Raw genomic sequence first — 20,682 nt, forward strand, 5'->3', positions numbered from 1 at the left:
ATTCCAGCCTTGTAGCCAACTGCCTATGCAGTAACTTCTCTTGTACAACTAACAAGAGATCTCAAACTTATCACATCTAAAACTAAGCACTTCTCTTCTTCTACCCCCAACCTCCAGAAAATCACTAACACATATTAGGTGATCAATAAAGCTGTTGGACTGAACAGATACAATCCAGCCAGATGACAATGAGTCTCAAAAAAAGAATCACACCCATACACCCTGCAACCAGCAACCCTACCTTGTTAAAAAGAGTCATCCAAATCCATTACAAAACCACAATAATTATTTTGCTACAGTCATGAAAGTTGGAGGTTTCTATAGAACTGGAAATTATGTAATATAAGGTAATCACAAAGAATAATCATTTTCTGTTGTATCATAACATATAACATCAACAAGATCTCATTATAATTCATGCTCATTACTACATGGATTCTGGGATATCTCACCTCAAATCCTCTAAGATATTACTCGCTTATCCAGAATAGCCTATGAGAAGCAAAGTTTAATTCTCTACTGTACCACTTATAGCTACTAATTTTTAAAACAGCTCTATTGAGGTATAACTTACATGCCATAAAATTCACTCATTTTAATTGTATAATTCAATGATTTTTAGTAAATACACACAATTGTCAACCACCACCACAATACAGTTTTAGAACACTTTCATCACCTTGGAAAGAGTCCTCATGCCTGTTTGCAGTCATGCTATCCTCCTATGTCCAGCCCCAGACAACCACTAATCTATCTGTCTTTATGGATTTGCCTTTTTTAGAAAACAGATACTATTTTTAAGGGCCTCTTATGGGATAGATACCTAAGTAAATATTTCACATAGGCTATCTCACTCTCATAACAACCATAAGGTGTCATTATTTGCCCAATTCTAGAGATAACGAGTATGAGGTTCAGAGAGGGTAAGACAAGAGTCTCACTTAACTATGTGGGTTTACAAAAAAACAAACCAAAAAAAAACTACCTCTAAAAGCAGGTATCTGAAGATATCTGACAGATAAAACAATACCATGAATTTGCACAATGCTATCACCCAAAACAAACAAGGAAGATGAATGGTGTCCTATTAGGGTTTAATTCCATCACCACCTGCTGTAACACAAATCAGTCCTCTAGACAGCCAAGGAGGATGGCTCTGTCTCGCTCACACCTGAACTATGGAAATGGAGCTTGCACGTGTCCTTAACACTTATTCAAAAAATGAGGACCTTGCTACCTCTGATCTCAAAGATTTGCACATCATTGACCTCCTCGTGCAGCATACATCCACGAAACAGACACGTGGACCATGACCACAGACAGATCCGCACCTGAATTTCTATGCCTAAAAGCTTATAAAGTCATATTCAAAAATCGGTATAATCCAAGTTAGGGATGTATTTCTATAAGAACTATAATATCTCTTGTATGCCAATACAGAAAATGTGGGTTACAGTTCTTTGGTTCTTGTTTTAATTAGATAACCATTTAGTTATGGTACATTTATATGTACTATATATAATCTCTAGTTCTTCAAACCGGAATATTAGAAAATGTAGATCAGACACAGTCTGGTTTCAGTGTCATGCTACCACACTGATTTGCAAGGATGAACAATTCTTAGCTTCTTTCATTATTGCTCACTGCTAAATTTAAGAAGGAAGACCTCCCATCTTAAAAACAGAGAAGACGGCCGGGCACGGTGGCTCACGCCTGTAATCCCAGCACTTTGGGAGGCCGAGGCGGGCAGATCACGAGGTCAGGAGATCGAGACCATCCTGGCTAACACAGTGAAACCCCGTCTCTACTAAAAATACAAAAAATTAGCAGGGCGAGGTGGCGGGCGCCTGTAGTCCCAGCTACTCGGGAGGCTGAGGCAGGAGAATGGCATGAACCCCGGGGGGCGGAGCCTGCAGTGAGCCGAGATCGCGCCACTGCACTCCAGCCTGGGCGACAGCGAGACTCCGTCTCAAAAAAAAAAACAAAAACAAAAAACAAACAAACAGAGAAGACAATACAGTTTATTTGGGATCTTATAACTGCAGAAATAGATTATCTGTTATTGAATAAATCATTGATAGCAAGTGACTGAAAAAATAGAGTTGAGGACAAAGATGCTCTAAAATGCTACACAATTCTCAGGTCCTATAGACACCTATAGCTTTGGTAACTGCCAGGAGAATAAAGATCAGGAAGAGCCATAGTAATCCTGCAGGCTGAAAATCAAGATGGAGGCCCCCCATAAGCGGGTCCTAAGAGTCCCACTGCCTGTTACTGCCAAGAATGAAGTCACTCGGTAGCAGACTCGCAGCTCCTTATGCTTTGTGCAGCCAAGGCTGCTCCTTAGCAACCAATGTCGACAACTGGGTTTCCAAGGAAACCAGAAAGCCCAATTTATAAAACTATGAAACAAAGCAACTGTAAAGGCAACACTAGACACAGAAGGTAACTCTATTCTTACCATTGCTACTGAATTTCTGCCAGTGAAGTGGTACAAATATTTTATTTCTAAATGTTTAAGGGGGGAAAAAAACCCAGTCTTTAAAGTAGACCACATTACTCCCTCACCTCCACATCTTTCTGTAGCAGGATGGCAAATATATTTTTAGGATTCAAATGAGGGATAGCATCAAAAATTTGTGTCTCAAAAAAATTAGATGGGTTCTTGAAGGTGAAGAATATTTTCAGAATCATCTGCGTGGTTTTAAATTCCTTCCAGATCACAAGGATAATTCTATTGACTCTGCTCATGTATAAAACAAGTAGATATATTTGCCAGGCTCTTTTCCATTAGTTCTGATACATAATTACTATGGCTTCCTGAATAACACACTTTTTATCACGCAGGGGGTAATAGACGGAAGCACAGAGTTAGGGGAACATATGAATGAGGATGAAATAAATAAGGCAGAGATATTACTTGTATGCGACATCTGAGTATTTTGGGAAATCAAGCATATGTCAGATGCCACCAACTGCCTTATAATTTAGGGCTCCCAGACAATTTAAAAAAGAGAAGTAAAGAACTATTTCTATGAAAAATTTCTCTCTGTTGACTGCCTCTTAAGATAGATAATTACCTCTTTACTGCAGAGCCTAGGATGAATTATTTAACCTACGAGCCTCAAATTCTTGTCTGCAAAATGTGCATGAAATGAAGAAGAGTTAAGTGAGATGATATGTATGATAGCTTAGCTATAGTGTAGCACTAAAAAATGCTAGTGTTGACCGGGCGTGGTGGCTCATGCCTGTAAACCCAGCACTTTGGGAGGCTGAGGCAGGCAGATCATCTGAGGTCAGGAGTTTGAGACCATCCTGGCCAACATGGTGAAGCCCATCTCTGCTAAAAATACAAAAAAAAAATTATCTGAACGCAGTGGCACATGCCTGTAGTCCCAGCTACTCGGGAGGCTGAGGCTGGAGAATCACTTGAATCTGGGAGGCGGAGGATGCAGTGAGCCGAGACTGCACCACTGCACTCCAGCCTGGGCAACAGAAGGAGGCTCCAACTCAAAAAAAAAAAAAATGCTAATGTTGTCTTCTTGATCCCTCCTTCAATATATCTTGCATTTCTTATTCTCATCATCCTGTAAAAAACAATCTGCAAGATTATTTTTCTTAAGAGTCAAAAGAATGAATAGAAATCACTGCATAAAAAGTGTTTCACCGTGAGAAAATTATGTTAAAAAATGTATGAGAAGAAATACCAAATGAGGTAAGGTTACCCATTCAGTATGTTAATAATGTAAAAGATGCCCTGTTTCCCCTGTCTCCTTGACTAGGTGGTCCTTGCACCAGGAATTTATGGGCACTTTCACAATTATCATGGATCTTATTTTTAAATATCATCTTCATTTCCCCAGTCTTCCTGACAGAATAAAAACAGTTCCTGAAAACTGCTGACCACTCAGTTCTCAAAAATAACTTGAGAATTAATGCAACTAGTCATTTGCTGAATTCCTGAAAAAGCTCTGATTGAGCTTGAGTTCTCCTTCCATCTCTGCTATTGTACGTCCTTCTGATCACTCCTGAGAACTGTCTCTCTACATATTTTAACAGCAGAAGAACTTTTCAAACCTTGTTTTCCCTGGCAGAATATAATAAGACCCTAGTCCTTGTTTCAGTAGTGAAATTCTATCAATTCAATGATTTGTGGACTCCTTACGATCTGCACAGTGCCGTCGTTCCTGATGCCAGGGAAGAAGAGAAGTTCTGATTGCACCTGCCACCTAGTATTGATGTGGGTAATATCTACCCATGGGCCCCGGCTCTGCCCTCTGAAGCAATGTAGACTGAGTCACCTCTGTCTTCTACATAATGCTTTCCCAAATGTTTGAAGATGGACATTCTGTCCAAAAAAGAATAATGGGCCAAAACTTAGATTACAGCTTCTTCTTTCACATATTTTAAAGAAATATCAAATGTATCATGTAACCTTTCTGACCTTACCTTCCTTGTCTATATAATAGACATGATGATGCCCCCAGTGGAAAGCTGGAGAGGAGGAGGGGGAGGAGAAAGAGAGGAGGAGGAGGAAATATAGGTAGAAGAATAGAGAAAGTTGTGCCACTTACTGAGCACTTACTATCAATACCTCCCCAAGCACTAATGCCTCTCAACTAGCCAGTGGGGTAATCACTCTGTTCTGTCCCAATTTTACAAATGGATACACGAAGACTTGCCCAAGGTGACACTGCTATAAATTCTTAACCACTATTTTATCTCCTTTCTGTATCCCATGCTCTGTGTGCCAAAAATTATAACATATTTTGCAAACATAATTATTTTCCAGCCTAAACAATCACAGTTCCATCAACTACTCATTACGTTACCTTATGTCATTTGGATTCAAAAAGTTCTCAGAAATCTACTTGCCCCCCTTCTAGATGTCACCTGGTTTGCCAGCATCCCCCTGGAAATGGGTCACAGAGGCAGTTTGGCAATTTTTGTTAAGAGGGTATTAAATACCAAGTACTCTGCTAGAGCTGGAGACAGGAAAGATGAACAGACAGTCCTTGTTCTCAGGCAGCTAAAAGTCTATTAGCACTAAAGACTTGCAAGCAGAAAATATATATATATATAAAGAAAATTTCCACAATAAAGCACAAAGATGTGATGGTAAGAACGTGAAAGGAGAGCCAGATGCAGTCAACATAGCAAACAGACTGATGATTTGGGGGAATGCAGTGAGACCACCACCTCCCAAGGGCCATATACCTTTCTACACATGTCCCTGTTCTGTGGTTGCTTTAACAAGTCATAACACATGGCTAGCTTATTCTGTATCAAAACCTACATTATTTTTCATGAATTCATAATATCAAGCTATTGCCCTGGCCAATGCTGATATTGGGGACATACATGGAGAATGGCACGAACATTAATATGACTTTGTGAGCTCTGATCCATAACTTTGGTGTGTCATAATCACTGGATTTTCTCACTAACCAGTAACTTAGTAAGACAGTCCTCTGGACTGAATAGCTGTGTCTTTCCAAAATTTGTATGTTAAAATCTAATACCCAATATGATGGTATTTGGAGATGGAGACTTTGGAGTGATTAGGTTTAGATAAAATCATGAGGGTGGAGCCCCCATCATGGGATTAGTGCCCCTGTAAGACAAGGAGGAGACCCCAGAGCTTCCACTCTACACCATGTGAGGACAGAGCAAACCAAGAAGAGGGTCCTGAATAAGAACTGAATCTGCCAGCACCTTGATCTTGAACTTCCCAGTCTTGAGAACTATGAGAAACATATGTTTGCTGTTTAAGCCACCCAGTCTATACTATTCTAGGACAGCACCTCAAACAGACTAAGACAATAAGCATACTACTTACGTCTTCTTCCAACACACAGACTAAAATGTGGCTCTAGATAATGCTCATGGAGTCAAAGTCTGGGGTGTGCTACTGAAGCCCCTCCAAGCTCTTGATGATCTGTTATCTGTACCAGTTGGGTAGAGTTCTTCAACTGAGTAGAAATCTCCCACAATTCTTTCATTTCAGCTACCAGAAAGCCATAATATTGTAATGCATTATTATTTAAATTGGCTTACAAATTGTAGATACTGAAACATTTTCGGGGTGTCCAGAGGAATGAGCTATCTCTAAATGACGATGAAGTATCTGAGCACTGGAGCAAGTGGATGGTGAAACACCACCAATTACAGTCTAAGTGCAGATGAAAAGACAAAGTCAGATTAGCTCTTGGTAGACAGACTTTCAAATGGTCTTATTTTATGTGAATTTGAAATAGTGACATAAAACATTAAAAGGTTGTCACTTTACGCTTACAATTTTACGTATGTGAATCATTTCCTACAAAAAAAAATAGGTCTGATTTTTGTGAATTTTGCATTTTTACTAGGCCTTTGGAAGGCAACTCCCCCTCTAAAATGTGACTTGCTGCACCGAGGGAAGGTTGTATGGAGAAGACAAAACCGAGGGGGATGGTGGACAGATACTCAGAAAAGGAGCTCTGCAGTCAGGGAGAGAAAATCAACCAATGAGCAGGACATGGCATCAAAACACTTTACGTTAAAGAACCTGTGTGTCTCAATGGTGCAGAAAAGCCCCTGTGGCTACATGGCTAGAGATGAGACCATGTCGGGGCGGTTGTGGAAATGCCTAGAATGTTACTCTGCGAAGTCGCAGTAGATACATAGAAAGAGGAAAACAACAGATAATGCTGGCCATGTGCAAATGGAGGCTGATCCAGCAGCTCAAGACTAAAGTTACCGCAAGTGATAACAAAGATGAAAAGAAACTTGTGCATGAGGATATAGAAGCCTTGAGAATTTAATGAGCTGGGCAAGTAGAGAAAAGGAAACATTAAGAAAACCTCTGCTGGGCACGGTAGCTCATGCCTGTAATCCCAAAACTTTGGGAGTCTGAGGCGGGAGGATCGCCTGAGGTCAGGAGTTTGAGACCAGCCTGGCCAACATGGTGAAACCCTGTCTCTATTTAAAATACAAAAAAATTAGCTGGGTGTGGTGGCGGGCACCTGTAATCCCAGCTACTTGGGAGGCTGAGGCAGGATAATTGCTTAAACCTGGGAGACGGAGGTTGCAGTGAGCCAAGTTCGCACCATTGCACTTCAGCCTGGGGGGACAAAAGTGAGACTCCATCTTAAAAAGAAAAAGATAACCTCAAGTTTTGAAGACTAGAGTACTTAGTACCAACAACACCATCAGGAATATTCTGTTTCTTAGAGCAAGGAAAATGAATTGCTACAATTTTTAAAAAATTGTTTCAAGCATTGAAAGAATGCTCCATCAATAGCTGAAGATATCCAAAAGGCAAGCAATGAAGTGATCATTAAGAGCTATTGACTTGTGATGCTGCACATAGAAGTAGTAGCTGTACCTTACCCAATGCTTGGGGAGCCAAATATGTTAGAATTCTGAATTTTTCAGATTTTAGAAAAATGGTGCAGCACATACATCACACATTACTTATCCTTACCAATGACATCTGGGCAGTGGCCTTTGATCAGCATATTAACAGTTCTGCAGTGACATACACACATGATCACATTAGGTGGGATCAATGATGACTATAAAAGCTTCATATTAATTGGGTCAGGTTTTGCCAACAAAGGAGTTATGGAAAAAAAATGTCTGTTTCTACAGCTTTTGGAGATTGGGAATAGGACTGAGCTGGTATTTGAGGTAATTGAGAGTTAATGAAGAAGGAAGGTGAAAAAGGAGAGCAAGGCCTAGCTTGTGGGGATCACCAGTGTTCTGGTGGAGGGCATAAGAAAGGTAAGCCGAAAGGTGAGACAAAGAGGCAGCAAGAAAACCAAGAGAACACGATATCATGGAGGATCAAAGGATAGAGAAAAGCAAGCTGGAAATACCTGTGAAATCAAAACATCAAAATATAGGAATTAGGGACTCTTAAAGCTCCTGGTCCATGTCAGGTTATCTTACATAGGTCAAGAATATTACACATATTCAAGGGAAATATTCGTCAAGGTCAACAGCATTTTGAATCTGATATGTCAGTTTCCTTCAGTGGGCTGAAATTGAATTACTATCTTGCTCCAGGTAGTGCTCCATATTGTACTTCAGTCTACTTCCATCTTGGTCCAGAAATATTCTATGTAAAAATAATTTATTGACTCTTGCATTATATCAATATTTAGCCTGCCTTTGATTTTGAGTTTTACTTAATCTAGGACAATGATCTACAATATAATGTTTCCAATCAGATTTCCACAGTTATTTTTGCAACACACATGGCTTCTGCTTTCACTCTCTATGATAAGGAATCCCTTTCTGTTATTGGGAAGAGAGAGTTTAGACTTTACATCAGTGGTTCTCAACCAGGGGTTGAGGGGTAATTTTGCCTCCCAGAGGACATTTGGCAATGCCTAGAGACATTTTAATTGTCACAACTGAGGGAAGGGAGTAGGGCATTCTGTCATCTAGTGGGTGGTGCTAGATGCTGCTAAACATTCTGCCTTGCACAGGACAGGTCCCAATAGTACAGACTTATCTGTCCCAAAATGTCAATAGTGCAGGTTCAGAAACTCCGCTTTCAATAATTACAGACTTCGGTGTTTGGTAGAAGTTTTGCATTATTCATATCACAAAATGAGCATTTCAATGCACATAAAAATTCAGCATAACATTAATTAAATAGTTAAAATGAAAGCAACTTTTAAAAGAAAAAAATTAGAATTAAATAATTATTAACATAATGAAGCTAAGAATTCAATTTGACTCAAGTATATTTCCCCCAAAATTATTCCTTTCCTAACATCTCATTAAATACTGTCTAATATCATGAAGGCAGACAAAAACAATGTGAATTTTGAAGACAGAATCTCATCACTTAGTGCATCACTAAGTAACTTTTTGGCCAAGTTAGAAAAAAATCTAATGCAGCAGAAAAAAATTCAAAGTCATATATATAAAAAAAATTAAGTATGCTGAAATCTACTTAAAAAGACCGCTCATAGTTCAAAAGACTAGAGGGCCGATTAGATGGCTTTGAAATGCAAATTTTAATTGTTCCATTTTAAAAGTCATGCCTAAGGTGGGCTTAAAAAGCAGGTATTTCCAAGAAATGGCATTCTTGGAAAGTTTCATTGTTCGGGAATTCTAACCTGTGTCACATAGAAAGCACTGGAAACTGTCATCTCTACCTCCTGCACTCAACCCCAGCACACATGCACACAAAGGTCTCACAACTTATAAAGGATTGCATCAAACCATTGCTTGAATATGCTCTCTAACTTCTTCTGGGAAAAATAACATTTATTCAACTTAAGTAGAAAAATTGTGGAGATTAAACAGAGGGACCAATTTACACAGCCATTCTTTAGAGAAAGTTTTGTTTTCCTTTAACATTTCAATTGCTCTAGTCAAGGGGAGTAAGTAACAATAATGCCATAAGACCACAATGCTTTGAAGAGAACTTTAGCATCCTGCAAACCAAGGCACTGGATAAGCACTATCTAATGAGGGTGGAGAGGCCAGCAATCCACCCCCTCCAGATAACCTTATCTCCAGCCTTGCTATTTCAGCAATTATGGCTGACCCTTGAAAAACACAGGTTTGAACTGTGCGAGTCAACTTATACTCAGATTTTTTTCAATAGAAATTATGAGTGTGCCTGCCTCTCCTGCCTCCCCTTTCACCTCCTCCACCTCTTCTGACTCTGGCATCTGTGAGACAGCAAGAGGACCAACACCTCCTCTTCCTCCTCCTCCTCAGCCTGCTCAAGGTGAAGGCAGTGAGGATAAAGACCTTTATGGTGATCCACTTCCACTTAACGAATAGAAATTATATTTTATCTTAATAATATTTTCTTTTCTCTAGCTTACTTTATTATAAGAATACAGTATATAACATGAAATATGTGTTATGTTAATTGACTGCTTGTGTTATCGGTAAGGCTTCTGGTCAATAGTAGGCTATTAGTAATTAAGTTTTGGAAGTGTCAAAAGTTATACATATATTTTTAACTGTGTGGGAGGTTGATTCCTCTAATCCCATGTTGTTCAAGGGCCAACTCTACTTGATATGTCATTTGTCATTTAAATTCTCAACAGAGTTGGATGGATGAGTCATTTTCCCCAGACTGATGGCATCATGAAGGCCTGAAGGTGTCACCAACTCCTCTCCTGCAACATCAGCTGAACAGATACAGTCCTCGCTTAGACCACCCTCAGAGAGCACAGTTTGTAAACCTCATGAAAATGGAAGTTGTAGAAAGCACTAAAAGTTGCTAAAATACTTTCATATGAAAAAGACTCAAATCCACCCACTGGATTAGACAAAAACCTGAGCTGAATGAGTCCCAGCTATCTACCTAGAATTTTATTTTCATTCCTCATTTGTCTTCCTTGCTCCCAGTGGAGAGAAGGGGATATACAAACAGATGGCTGCAGTTAGAAAAAGGCAATAGTTGCCTCAGAAACCCAGCTCCTGGTGAGTCAAAGTTATGGTTACAGGGAATGGGCTCTGTCCACAAAAGTTGCTTCTTTAAATATCTTCTGTGCATAAGAATCTGAAATCTCATTTGAATTTGCCAAACACCTGTCCAGTGTTAAGCAATGTACCCACCGATTCCAAACTGCTATTTAAAAAGTCCTTAGGGAATGGAGGGTCAAAGAATAAAAACAATCTATTCTTTATTGGGCTATAAGAAAGCACCATATTAAAGTAGAAAAAGACCAGGTTATCTTGACAGATCAAGATGGTGGCCTGTAGCAACCTCTGGCCTTTGCCTCTGATCACAGCCTTTATGTTCTAGTGACCTCATAAGAAGTTCTCTAAAATACACTAAAAATGTCTAGTTTGTTTTTAACTGTACTACGTGTTCACGTCTCTGAAACTTCTCTTTCATCTCGAGTACTCTGTTAGGTCCCTCCTCAGTTCAACTCCAGTTCCCACTTTGGTAGATCAGCCTGTGGAAAAAATGGGATGGCATTCACTACCCAATGATAATTAAAATTTAAACGGCTATAAGAAAACAAGTCCTCTATTGTTTATTGGTGCCCATACCATCACCAAAACATAGGTACTGTAAATCTTACAAATGTGACTCAAAAAGATTGAAAGTGGAATAGATTCTAAGAAACAAGCAATTGTATTATTCACATACCAGCTGATCTGTATCGCCAAATAACAAATAAATAATCCAAGGAATTCCTCCAGGAACAATCTTTTTCCTTGAGTTTTCCCATTCATTTTTTAAAAATTTCAACAAATATTTATGGAGGACCCACTTTGTGACATCCACTGTGGTGCAGGTGCTTAGTAGGGGCTTGCTACCCCTACCATTGTTCTTCCATTCTAAGTTAGGAAGAGAAAACTTTTTTCTTTAAGAAACATTCTATTAAACACAGGATTAGTGATATATGAATATATATCCTCCAAGTCAACAGGTTCATTTCCTCCTGGATTTCTCTAAGTTACCTTGTTGTTGCTATTTTTGTAACATAATTAGAATGTGCTAGAAAAATAATAGAAATGGGTCAAATTGATACTTTCCTTTCTCAAACAACTTTTTATCAAAAGGAAGAAAACTAAATGTATTTGTCTCTTGGCTATTAAAAATACATTGTAGCAAACAGACACTTAGGATTAGACTATCACAAACGAAAAGTCAAATAATTCCTGAGGCATTCAAAAACATGCAGAAATGTCAGTAAACATCCTTCAATGATTTTTCCCCACCCTGGCAGAATGAAAAGGGTAAGGAAAAACATTAGATGCAAGAATCAGCAGACAGACAGTAGCTCGGTTTGTCTTCCATTTCCCTTATTCCCAGACAGTTCATGATTCTTGATTTTAGAAACTGGACCACAGGGACGACAGCTGAGTGTCTGATTTTTCAAATGACTGACGTACAATCACCGGGCACATAGGGGTCAAACCTTGCAGCTATTTCAAAAACACTTATGTATAATCTGATGAAAAGAAATAGATAAACAGAAAAGATATAAACAAATTTGAAGTTTGGGAAGTCTTGTTGAAGAATCACTAAACTGACAGCACAGAAGTAAAAGGAACTGAATTATAAAGGAGGGGGACAAAAGCCCAGATCTGGAAATAGTCATTCTATTTCAAGATTTGTCCTGAAGAACTGTACTTTACAAGAAGTTAATTACACTTGTGAAAGCTACAATCGTTCTGCCATTATCTATACTCCCACTAAATCTCTATTAGAAAGACTACCAACAAGGGATCCGTATGTCACATTAAGAAAAAAAAAGACAAAACCAAGCAAGTTTGTAAAAACTGATGAAAGAACAACAAACCAATGCAAATGGCCTTCGCTACTGGTTATATGGCACCCATTTTAGCTTTTTAACTTCCTAGTAGACTTATATGAGTACTTTCCGATCAGAAATAAAATTGTTATACCATTTTCAAAAAACATCATGTGGTTACATAAATCAAGATGAGACTTTGAAAACAAAAGTACTCCATAAATATATATATATTGTCTTTCAAGGAAAACAAATTTCTCATTACCACCATGTGGCCAAAGATAGATTACTAATAACAGATGTTTTTAAGTATCCACTTTAGAAAATTTAGGTACTATAAATATGCCCAAGGAAACTCAAAGTAGTATATTATTAAAATAATTATTTTTATCTCAAAATTATGTAAATAAAATACACTAACTTTTTCTCCCCAGAGAAGTTTGAAACAAATGCCTATATGCTCTGAAAGTTGTTTTTGGATTCTTTTAACTTTAATCTTTATATTTAAAATACATTTATACTGTAAACAATTCAAATAATATAAAGCAAATGGACCCTTTGTAGATTCCAATCCCACTTTCTTTCTCAGAGGTAACATCTTCTATCAGTTTATTGTGTTTTTTTTTCCAGACCTTTGTCTAAATGTATATAATCCAAAGGATGGTTTTTTTTTAATTATGAAAAGAGCTATACTGCACATATTCTGCAAATTGCTTTAGTAGAGATAAAAATTACTAACCTGAATACAGTTTGGAAGCCAGCTCTTTACCACTGTCCCCAAAGACAAAAATGTCCATCAATAACTAGTTTTAAAGCTTCAACCATGAAGTTCCCACGACTGCTCATGTTTGCTGTAATTTTCCCTAACTTTTTCTATCAGAAATCAAGCTTCTAAATTACCGCACACTATTCTTTGTAACTGAGGAAATAGCTACCAATACCCTGAATGTTGTCAAGCAAAATTATAGTTGGGGTAGACCGAGAGAACTCCAGTCTGCCATTAAGCATAGCGAGCTCCCTGGGAGGGAAGGCTGGAGAGGATTTGAAAAGGGCAAAGAGAGAGACACATGGGCAGACCAAGAGACCCCCTGACTCCTGAAGCTCTCCCTTCATCTATACTTGGATTCCCTTTTCTTGGCATTCTGGCAACTTTGAATAAACAGTCAGGAACCCCCAGATCAATATTTCATTGCATATTGCTTATTTTCAATTAGTTACCCAGTAATAAAATAGATTACTTCTGTGAAGAAATCTTTAAAGAAAAGTCTCTCCACAAACCAAATCTTGTGGCACTCACCACAGGGTTAGACACTTTTAATAAAAATTATTATTAATCTGCATGAGATATAAAAGGCTTATCCTTCCTCGGCTACATTTAGACCCTCTCTCTTATTTTCTTCCTTCCCCCATCCAACTCAGCAGCCAGGGTCACTGTTTACCCATCTGACATCACTGTTTGCCAGCTATTAGCATTATTTCATTAGCTCCTTCAACAACCCAAGTCAATGTCGGGAGCTGTTTCTGTGACTGAAAACACAACCTACACCAGCCCTCTGGAGTCTGCTCTGTACCACCAGGGGTCCCCTGGGCTCCAGGACACCTCAGCTGAACTCAGGTGTCAGGACAAAGCACACAGGAGAGAGTATCAGTCCCAAGAGAAGTCAGCCTCAGACAACATTACTGGCTGGCACTACAGCTGGAAATAAAATGTTTCCTCGACAGCTTTTTTTTTTTTTTTAATACTTTAAGTTCTGGGATACATGTGCAGAACGTGCCAGTTTGTTACATAGGTATACATGTGCCATGGTGGTTTGCTGCACCCATCAACCCGTCATCTAGGTTTTAAGCCCCACATGCATTAGGTATTTGTCCTAATGCTCTCCCTCCCCTTGCCTCCACCCCCAAAAGGCCCTGCTGTGTGATGTTCCCCTCCCTGTGTCCATGTGTTCTCATTGTTCAACCCCCACTTATGAGTGAGAACATGCGGTGTTTGGTTTTCTGTTCCTGTGTTAGTTTGCTGAGAATGATGGTTTCCAGCTTCATCCATGTCCCCGCAAAGGACATGAACTCACTCTTTTTTATGGCTGCACAGTATTCCATGGTGTATATGTGCCACATTTTCTTTATCTAGTCTATCATTGATGGGCATTTCGGTTGGTTCCAAGTCTTTGCTGTTGTGAATAGTGCCGCAATAAACATACGTGTGTATGCATCTTTACAGTAGAATGATTTATAATCCTTTGGGTATACACCCAGTAATGGGATTGCTGGGTCAAATGGTATTTCTGGTTCTAGATCCTTGAGGAATCGCCACACTGTCTTCCACAATGTTTGAAGTAATTTACACTCCCATTAACAGTGTAAAAGCTATTTCTCCACGTCCTCTCCAGCATCTGTTGTTTCCTGACTTTTTCATGACCGCCATTTTAACTGGCATGGGATGGTATCTCACTGTAGTTTTGATCTGCATTTCTCTAATGACCAGTGATGATGAGCTTTTTTTCATGTTTGCTGGCTGCATGAATGTCTTCTTTTGAGAATTGCCTGGACAGCTTTTTAAACACTCTACATGATAGAGACTCTTTACATGTCTACACAGGTGGACTGCAAAGTACCCAACAAAACAGGGCTTTTATCTTCAAGCACAGGTATTGCTAAAAGGAAAAATAAGCCCTTGCAAAGGAGTCTGTGATCTTTTCGCTCATCTTGTAGTGAACAGAGAGTTAGGAGATAGTGTTAGGTATTAGTTTGGTAATCAATTTCTGAATATCTCTTAGAGTCAAGCATTGTGCGTCACAGAAACATGAAACGACCCATCCTGTGACTGTGAGAAATGTGCAGCCTAGTGACAGTTTGGACGTGCAAAGATGTGATTGGAAAACAGGCCATGTGGATTGCTGGCATGCAGGAAATGCTCTGAGGATATCCATACCTTTTTCCCACCAAGAAGACTCCTAAAAGGCTTCTCCCTCCTCTCCACTCTCTTCTAACAAGGGACAGGTTTGATTGGGGGTGGGCAAAGGTCAGTTGGATTCTTAATACTAGAAACACCTATCCTGCTGTGGATACACTATTCTCCCAAGCCAAGGATAAGACTAAGACCCCTGGGAAACAAGGAGAAGGCAGGGAAGGTGGTCAGAGACGAGGAGGGCAAGAGGCACAAAACCTGTGGCTTTGTTTCTACCAAAAATGTTAAGGAAGTCTTGGGTAGCACCAGAGTGCCCATGAGCATAGGATGCTCTGGGTGGGTATAAACAACAATGTTTTTTAAAACCATGATGTGGGAAAATGGCCAAGTTACATGTGGTTTTCCTGTTTCTTCATCACTGAAGACTAAAATCCACCTTTGGAAACCGATCTCTCTTGTATGGTGGGAAAACACTTTACGTCCTAGTGGTTATGCAAAGGTTAAGTGACTACTGGATTCTGGAATAGCAGGTTGATGACTAGGAGGAGTGAGCTGTCCACATAATAATTAAAGTGTGTTTCAGATGAGGTGTGGCTGGTGCTGCAGACCATATCCTTTGAGGAAAACTCCCTCTGTAGCTGAACAGGAGGCACTGAGGGCTGAGTCCAGGGAGAGATGAGAAGGGAACTCCCATCGTGAGCAGGTGAGCTGCCTGCTTTCAGTGCCAGAGAAGAGGCTGGCTTCTGTACTTCAGGAGCAGCCCCATGTAGGGTCCAGTCTTAAGGCTGTTCCTTTATGTAAAAGCCTCCTGGAAAGCTTAAATATTATGATTTGGCCTCAGCTATGCTGTGGGGAATGAAAGGACAGGCTCTTTTCTGTATTGAGAAAGAAGTGGCATAGGGTAGAGAACTACATCCTGGGAAAGCAGGTTTTAAGATGGCAAATGTGCCCTGCAGGACAGCAGGCAGCCTCGTGCCCCAGAACACCAGTGGAGGGGCAGTGCCAGCCAGCAGGTCTTCGAGACGTGCCGGGGTTCCCAATGTACCTTGAGATTCCAGGGAGGGTGGAACCTTAACATTAGTGCTAGAAAAAGATCTATCTCTCTTGACAAACCAAAATACTTTATTCTACTGCAAATAGTCCCCATGACAACCACATTTCCATTTATGTCTTAGCTCATAATAACTCAAGAACACTCACTATTCTTAGCCTACCTTTCTAGTGCAGCCATTTCTTCAGACATTTCACTCCTTCCCACCTCTAATCTCTGTTTCAATGATCCTCTGGATTCTAAAGTTTTCTGAATACTTTTTTAAAAAAACAGACGAAATACCAATAACCAATAAAAGAACCAAAATTTTATTCTATCTTTTTTTAAAAAAAATTCAATCTACTTATCATCATTGGTGCGATTTCTACATGAAAGTTGGAGGCAAAACGTCTGAAATTAGTTCAAAATGGCCTTTGCCAGACTCATTAAAATGCTTCGGAAGCGGTTTTAATTTTTTTTCTAGCATCTTCAATAGGCCTGATTTCTGCCCCACTTCAAATCATTCTTCCTCTATACAATCTCATATATCTGTGAATAAATATGTAAGCTCTCCTCTACTTGATGAGAAAACCTCACATAAACCGTTGGGCAACCCAGGGGAAACAGGCCAGATGGCCTAGAGACCTGCTGGCCTGCTAGGCCTGAACAGAAGCACAGGCTTTCCTCAATCTATGCGCTTTGTGCAGTTAATATAACTCTATTTTTGGAAACATAACCTTGGTTCCAAGTTCAGCCCGTGTTTCTTTCCTGTGCAACACTCAACTATTCCACTCTCTCACGACACTTCTCTGCAGGACCACCCTCGAACAGGAACTCCAGGTCGTCCATTGCAAAGTGTTCCCATTTATTTAAAGTTTTGCATCACTCTCTTCTTTCCACCTCCATTCTCTGGCAAAGACTTCTTCTTCTTTCTTTGCACCAAGAAATATACAACAGGCAGTTCTGGTCATTTACTTTCTCTAACTTCCTTTTATGTTTCTGAGTCACTGACTCTTGCCTCACACCAATAACATCAAGCCTTAATTTGATTTTTTTCCTCCAATATTTCAAATACAAAACGACAAAATCTTGTTTCCTTTGGTACAAGAGTGGCTCCAACAATAGCTAGTGGGAAGTGTTGACGGCACTTTGATCTCCATTTGGCAGCATGAGGGAACCAAAGCTTTTTACTCTCCTGGTGACTAATCATTATTTCAGATCAACTGGAGAGGATTAACAAATCTTAGTAATCCAGATGTGCGTTTGCAATTCCTATGGTCCCCAAGTGTGCCACATGCATTGTGGGAATAAGCATTAGGTTAATAACCTAGCCCTATTTAAAAAATTTAATGCACTTTGCCTTCATAAACTATGACATGCTCTCCAATACATTATAAAGCAAGCCTTGCTTAAGAGTGGGGTGACATAACAGTTGTAGGCTTATTGATGTGGTAAGGAAAGTTATTTGACATTTATTGTTCTGGCAAAGTATAAAGACAAAAAGAAAAATAGTTTTCTTTGGGTCTGGACATTCAGATCTTTCTGGATGAAAATTCTCAGAGCAGGAAATGTAGGGCCTATAGTCCGATAAGGACGCACATCCTCTATTCACAGGCATATTTTCAAAATACCCCAGAGGAGCCCTTCTTCTTAGAGGAGTCACTGAAAAGACCAGCTGGAGGGCATCCAGGCAGAGAGAATGGGATGGCACAGACACTTAGTATTAGAAGCAACAAGTTGTTTGGAGAACTGGGACTTAGGGTGTACGGGGGAAAATGGCAAGAAGTGAGGCTGGAAAGGGAGAAGAGGCCAATATCTGCAAGGATTTTACAAGCGACGCTGGGACAAAAGCTCTGTTCTTAGAAAGAGCTCTCTGGAGGCAGCACAGAATGTAGGTAGGAGAGGAAAGAGACAGGAAGCAAAGAGATCAGCTAGGGAACTTCTGCAAGGGTCCAGGCCCACCATGAGAGCCTGAACACATGCATGGAGAAGGGTAACTGGATTCCCAAAACATTTCTGGGCAGATCGGAGGAGCCACTGAATGACTCACTGGATACGGGGGCGAATACTCTTGTGAGGTCAGTGAAAGCTCAGAGAAACAGCAGGGGAGCACAATGAGGATCTCATGATCATGAGCTTGGTCTTGTGTCCCATCCCCCTCCCCACCCCACTCCACCCCATGCAACAGCCAGTCCCTCTCCTGCACTGTTGTCACATGGCTCAGTACAATCTCCTTGGGCACACAGCCCATGGCATTATAAACCACTGGTTAAAATGCTGGCTGCATAAATGTCTTCTTTTGAGAAGTGTCTGTTCATGTCCTTCACCCGCTTTTTGATGGGGTTGTTCTTTTCCTGTAAATTTGTTTAAGTTCCTTGTAGAGTCTGGATATTAGACCTTTGTCAGATGGGTAGATTGTAAAAATTTTCTCCCATTCTGTTGGTTGCCTGTTCACTCTGATGCTAGTTTCTTTTGCTGTGCAGAAGCTCTTTAGTTTCATTAGATCCCATTTGTCAATTTTGGCTTTTGTTGCAATTGCTTTTGGTGTTTTTAGTCATGCGGGGCTTAAAACCTAGATGACGGGTTGATAGGTGCAGCAAACCATGATGGCACATGTATACTATGCAACAAATCTGTACATTCTGCACATGTATCCCAGAACTTAAAGTAAAATAAAAAAATTTTAAAAAATAAATTTAAAAAAATGCTTATCTTCTGGGCTGTACTCTGAGTGTTTCAGGGCAGGGACCATAACTCACCCATCTTCATATCCTCAGTACTTGGCACATAAGGGCTTGTTATGTGATGAATGACTTTCAACTTTTAATCTACATCTGGCCATCAAAATGGAAAATAACCCAAACTTCAAAGAAGTTGCTTCTTTCTTCTCTTTGCTTCTCTATACATTTATAAAGTTAGTCCAGAAAATTTATTTCAGTCATGACACCCCAGAGGTATAAATATATGTGATATATGAGTCAAGGTAGATAAAGAAAATAGCCACCATTCCTAGCGTGATATGTGTCATATGATAAAGCACTCGAAGTTGACAGTAAGAAGGCTGCTGTGTGTCTTGTTCATCTGGGTCCTTCCTCCCACTCCCAACGATAGCTATCCATTTCCCCCACCACTGGCATCATTTTCTACCTACTTTTTCATATTTATCTGTGTTCCTAGTTCCTATGCCCTGAGCACCACCCCTCCCCAAATCCAATACAGCTGTCATCATTCTGGACAAATTGTCTTGCTTTCCTAGCCCATGGCAATGTCCCATGTTGTTTCTTTTGCCTAGAATGTCCTCTCATCATCTTTTCTACTTGCCAATACTTTATAGTATTTTATTAAATGAATTATTTTATTTAATTACTTAGCAGCACGTGATACTGTTGTCTGACAGTCCTTATTTTATTTCATTACTTAGCAGCATGTGATACTATTGACCATATACAACTGCAAATCTGCTTTATTTTTCTGACTAGAAGGCAATTAATGTCTAAGAGTTCTGGCTCTTGAGGTTTCTTTTAATAGCTGTGTGATATCACACATATTATATAACCCTTCTAAATCTCAGTTTCCTCATCTGTAAGAGAGAAAAAAATAGTACTTACCTTCTAGAGTTGGTGTGAGGATTAAATTTTATCATGCATATGAAGTGCTTAACACAGTTCCTAGCACAATGGCAAACAGCTGAATAGCTGTTTGCAGTTGTTATGCATATTATATTATTTAACTTTTAATATAACTACTGTCTACCTTACTGCCCAAGGCATGTCCCTTATCCGAGAGGCGTTTTCTTTCCTTTTCCTTTGCTTCACGTCTTCCTGTTCCTTCCCATATCCAATCAGTTACTAAATTCTATAAATTCTACCATCTAAATATCCTTTGCATGTTAGGCAAGAGCCCAGGCTGCACAAAATAGGTATAAACTGAATTTTAAAAGCTTGAAAATAAGACAAGTTTAAAAAAAAGAAAAAAAGTGGCTTTGGAGAGGAAAGTATTGTTAACATCATTGATAATTAGGCCTTCCCGAATAAGAGACAAAAACAATAACAATGCTTCAAAACTATTAACAGACTGCAGCTTGAAATCCTTACTTCTATGCCAAGCATCAGACCGTTCTTGAAATCCTTACTTCTACATCAAACCTTCATTATGTAACTCGTCCTTCATTATGTAATTGGAGGAAGGGCTGCTCACATAGCTAGCTTTGAAAATTGGCAGTGTACCATATTTGCAACAGATTGGCAAATTATTTAAGAAGTCGGTAGGAATAAGAAAGTGGGTATATTTTTCATTTTGATTGACAGAAGTCATCATGTGGGTAAAACCATCACTTCATTCAGTACTACTAGGTCTTGGATCTGTGAAAGGATATTTGCTACAATGAATCTCCCAGCCAAGGGCTCCCACGGTGGCTACAAATCACCTACTTAAGTTTCCATATAGTAGGCTATGACTTCTATGTTTTTAAATGAAAACAGCACCATGTGATTAAAGTACCATATATTATATACATA

At 39.5% G+C, this 20,682-nt stretch overlaps 1 protein-coding gene and 1 long non-coding RNA gene across 5 annotated transcripts in view; one reads left to right on the plus strand and one right to left on the minus strand.

Moving 5' to 3' along the window:
- DCLK1 (doublecortin like kinase 1) overlaps positions 1-20,682 on the minus strand; it is a 351,269-nt gene that overhangs the window by 292,674 nt on the left and 37,913 nt on the right. The gene's annotated exons all lie outside the window — the stretch shown is intronic.
- LOC129011455 (uncharacterized) overlaps positions 2,360-20,682 on the plus strand; it is a 31,785-nt gene continuing 13,462 nt past the window's right edge. The window contains exons 1-2 of the long non-coding RNA XR_008493326.2: positions 2,360-2,445; positions 10,062-10,440. This is a non-coding gene — a long non-coding RNA (uncharacterized LOC129011455). The remainder of the gene's footprint in view (positions 2,446-10,061; positions 10,441-20,682) is intronic.

The sequence above is a fragment of the Pongo pygmaeus genome, chromosome 14 (genome assembly GCF_028885625.2).
Source record: "Pongo pygmaeus isolate AG05252 chromosome 14, NHGRI_mPonPyg2-v2.0_pri, whole genome shotgun sequence".
NCBI classification, from domain to species: Eukaryota; Metazoa; Chordata; class Mammalia; order Primates; family Hominidae; genus Pongo; species Pongo pygmaeus.